Raw genomic sequence first — 5,253 nt, 5'->3', positions numbered from 1 at the left:
TGGTTTCCCTTACTCAACCCACTTAATAATATTGTACAGACATGATCATCACTGTAAGCTGCTATTTGGTTTCCCTTACTCAACCCACTTAATAATATTGTACAGACATGATCATCACTGTAAGCTGCTATTTGGTTTCCCTTACTCAACCCGCTTAATAATATTGTACAGACATGATCATCACTGTAAGCTGCTATTTGGTTTCCCTTACTCAACCCACTTAATAATATTGTACAGACATGATCATCACTGTAAGCTGCTATTTGGTTTCCCTTACTCAACCCACTTAATAATATTGTACAGACATGATCATCACTGTAAGCTGCTATTTGGTTTCCCTTACTCAACCCACTTAATAATATTGTACAGACATGATCATCACTGTACGCTGCTATTTGGTTTCCCTTACTCAACCCGCTTAATAATATTGTACAGACATGATCATCACTGTAAGCTGCTATTTGGTTTCCCTTACTCAACCCACTTAATAATATTGTACAGACATGATCATCACTGTAAGCTGCTATTTGGTTTCCCTTACTCAACCCACTTAATAATATTGTACAGACATGATCATCACTGTAAGCTGCTATTTGGTTTCCCTTACTCAACCCACTTAATAATATTGTACAGACATGATCATCACTGTAAGCTGCTATTTGGTTTCCCTTACTCAACCCACTTAATAATATTGTACAGACATGATCATCACTGTAAGCTGCTATTTGGTTTCCCTTACTCGACCCACTTAATAATATTGTACAGACATGATCATCACTGTAAGCTGCCAGTTGGTTTCCCTTACTCAACCCACTTAATAATATTGTACAGACATGATCATCACTGTAAGCTGCTATTTGGTTTCCCTTACTCAACCCGCTTAATAATATTGTACAGACATGATCATCACTGTAAGCTGCTATTTGGTTTCCCTTACTCAACCCACTTAATAATATTGTACAGACATGATCATCACTGTAAGCTGCTATTTGGTTTCCCTTACTCAACCCACTTAATAATATTGTACAGACATGATCATCACTGTAAGCTGCTATTTGGTTTCCCTTACTCAACCCACTTAATAATATTGTACAGACATGATCATCACTGTAAGCTGCTATTTGGTTTCCCTTACTCAACCCACTTAATAATATTGTACAGACATGATCATCACTGTAAGCTGCTATTTGGTTTCCCTTACTCGACCCACTTAATAATATTGTACAGACATGATCATCACTGTAAGCTGCTATTTGGTTTCCCTTACTCAACCCGCTTAATAATATTGTACAGACATGATCATCACTGTAAGCTGCTATTTGGTTTCCCTTACTCAACCCACTTAATAATATTGTACAGACATGATCATCACTGTAAGCTGCTATTTGGTTTCCCTTACTCGACCCACTTAATAATATTGTACAGACATGATCATCACTGTAAGCTGCTATTTGGTTTCCCTTACTCAACCCACTTAATAATATTGTACAGACATGATCATCACTGTAAGCTGCTATTTGGTTTCCCTTACTCAACCCACTTAATAATATTGTACAGACATGATCATCACTGTAAGCTGCTATTTGGTTTCCCTTACTCAACCCGCTTAATAATATTGTACAGACATGATCATCACTGTAAGCTGCTATTTGGTTTCCCTTACTCAACCCACTTAATAATATTGTACAGACATGATCATCACTGTAAGCTGCTATTTGGTTTCCCTTACTCAACCCACTTAATAATATTGTACAGACATGATCATCACTGTAAGCTGCTATTTGGTTTCCCTTACTCAACCCACTTAATAATATTGTACAGACATGATCATCACTGTGAGCTGCTATTTGGTTTCCCTTACTCAACCCACTTAATAATATTGTACAGACATGATCATCACTGTAAGCTGCCATTTGGTTTCCCTTACTCAACCCGCTTAATAATATTGTACAGACATGATCATCACTGTAAGCTGCTATTTGGTTTCCCTAACTCAACCCACTTAATAATATTGTACAGACATGATCATCACTGTGAGCTGCTATTTGGTTTCCCTTACTCAACCCACTTAATAATATTGTACAGACATGATCATCACTGTAAGCTGCTATTTGGTTTCCCTTACTCAACCCGCTTAATAATATTGTACAGACATGATCATCACTGTAAGCTGCTATTTGGTTTCCCTTACTCAACCCACTTAATAATATTGTACAGACATGATCATCACTGTAAGCTGCTATTTGGTTTCCCTTACTCAACCCACTTAATAATATTGTACAGACATGATCATCACTGTAAGCTGCTATTTGGTTTCCCTTACTCAACCCACTTAATAATATTGTACAGACATGATCATCACTGTAAGCTGCTATTTGGTTTCCCTTACTCAACCCACTTAATAATATTGTACAGACATGATCATCACTGTAAGCTGCTATTTGGTTTCCCTTACTCAACCCGCTTAATAATATTGTACAGACATGATCATCACTGTAAGCTGCTATTTGGTTTCCCTTACTCAACCCACTTAATAATATTGTACAGACATGATCATCACTGTAAGCTGCTATTTGGTTTCCCTTACTCAACCCACTTAATAATATTGTACAGACATGATCATCACTGTAAGCTGCTATTTGGTTTCCCTTACTCAACCCACTTAATAATATTGTACAGACATGATCATCACTGTAAGCTGCTATTTGGTTTCCCTTACTCAACCCACTTAATAATATTGTACAGACATGATCATCACTGTAAGCTGCCATTTGGTTTCCCTTACTCAACCCGCTTAATAATATTGTACAGACATGATCATCACTGTAAGCTGCTATTTGGTTTCCCTAACTCAACCCACTTAATAATATTGTACAGACATGATCATCACTGTGAGCTGCTATTTGGTTTCCCTTACTCAACCCACTTAATAATATTGTACAGACATGATCATCACTGTAAGCTGCTATTTGGTTTCCCTTACTCAACCCACTTAATAATATTGTACAGACATGATCATCACTGTAAGCTGCTATTTGGTTTCCCTTACTCAACCCGCTTAATAATATTGTACAGACATGATCATCACTGTAAGCTGCTATTTGGTTTCCCTTACTCAACCCACTTAATAATATTGTACAGACATGATCATCACTGTAAGCTGCTATTTGGTTTCCCTTACTCAACCCACTTAATAATATTGTACAGACATGATCATCACTGTAAGCTGCTATTTGGTTTCCCTTACTCAACCCACTTAATAATATTGTACAGACATGATCATCACTGTACGCTGCTATTTGGTTTCCCTTACTCAACCCGCTTAATAATATTGTACAGACATGATCATCACTGTAAGCTGCTATTTGGTTTCCCTTACTCAACCCACTTAATAATATTGTACAGACATGATCATCACTGTAAGCTGCTATTTGGTTTCCCTTACTCAACCCACTTAATAATATTGTACAGACATGATCATCACTGTAAGCTGCTATTTGGTTTCCCTTACTCAACCCACTTAATAATATTGTACAGACATGATCATCACTGTAAGCTGCTATTTGGTTTCCCTTACTCAACCCACTTAATAATATTGTACAGACATGATCATCACTGTAAGCTGCTATTTGGTTTCCCTTACTCGACCCACTTAATAATATTGTACAGACATGATCATCACTGTAAGCTGCCAGTTGGTTTCCCTTACTCAACCCACTTAATAATATTGTACAGACATGATCATCACTGTAAGCTGCTATTTGGTTTCCCTTACTCAACCCGCTTAATAATATTGTACAGACATGATCATCACTGTAAGCTGCTATTTGGTTTCCCTTACTCAACCCACTTAATAATATTGTACAGACATGATCATCACTGTAAGCTGCTATTTGGTTTCCCTTACTCAACCCACTTAATAATATTGTACAGACATGATCATCACTGTAAGCTGCTATTTGGTTTCCCTTACTCAACCCACTTAATAATATTGTACAGACATGATCATCACTGTAAGCTGCTATTTGGTTTCCCTTACTCAACCCACTTAATAATATTGTACAGACATGATCATCACTGCAAGCTGCTATTTGGTTTCCCTTACTCGACCCACTTAATAATATTGTACAGACATGATCATCACTGTAAGCTGCTATTTGGTTTCCCTTACTCAACCCGCTTAATAATATTGTACAGACATGATCATCACTGTAAGCTGCTATTTGGTTTCCCTTACTCAACCCACTTAATAATATTGTACAGACATGATCATCACTGTAAGCTGCTATTTGGTTTCCCTTACTCGACCCACTTAATAATATTGTACAGACATGATCATCACTGTAAGCTGCTATTTGGTTTCCCTTACTCAACCCACTTAATAATATTGTACAGACATGATCATCACTGTAAGCTGCTATTTGGTTTCCCTTACTCAACCCACTTAATAATATTGTACAGACATGATCATCACTGTAAGCTGCTATTTGGTTTCCCTTACTCAACCCGCTTAATAATATTGTACAGACATGATCATCACTGTAAGCTGCTATTTGGTTTCCCTTACTCAACCCACTTAATAATATTGTACAGACATGATCATCACTGTAAGCTGCTATTTGGTTTCCCTTACTCAACCCACTTAATAATATTGTACAGACATGATCATCACTGTAAGCTGCTATTTGGTTTCCCTTACTCAACCCACTTAATAATATTGTACAGACATGATCATCACTGTAAGCTGCTATTTGGTTTCCCTTACTCAACCCGCTTAATAATATTGTACAGACATGATCATCACTGTAAGCTGCTATTTGGTTTCCCTTACTCAACCCACTTAATAATATTGTACAGACATGATCATCACTGTAAGCTGCTATTTGGTTTCCCTTACTCAACCCACTTAATAATATTGTACAGACATGATCATCACTGTAAGCTGCTATTTGGTTTCCCTTACTCAACCCACTTAATAATATTGTACAGACATGATCATCACTGTAAGCTGCTATTTGGTTTCCCTTACTCAACCCACTTAATAATATTGTACAGACATGATCATCACTGTAAGCTGCTATTTGGTTTCCCTTACTCAACCCGCTTAATAATATTGTACAGACATGATCATCACTGTAAGCTGCTATTTGGTTTCCCTTACTCAACCCACTTAATAATATTGTACAGACATGATCATCACTGTAAGCTGCTATTTGGTTTCCCTTACTCAACCCACTTAATAATATTGTACAG

This window comes from Watersipora subatra, chromosome 1 (genome assembly GCF_963576615.1).
Source record: "Watersipora subatra chromosome 1, tzWatSuba1.1, whole genome shotgun sequence".
Taxonomy (NCBI): domain Eukaryota; kingdom Metazoa; phylum Bryozoa; class Gymnolaemata; order Cheilostomatida; family Watersiporidae; genus Watersipora; species Watersipora subatra.
Note: the sequence above shows the minus strand (reverse complement) of the source record.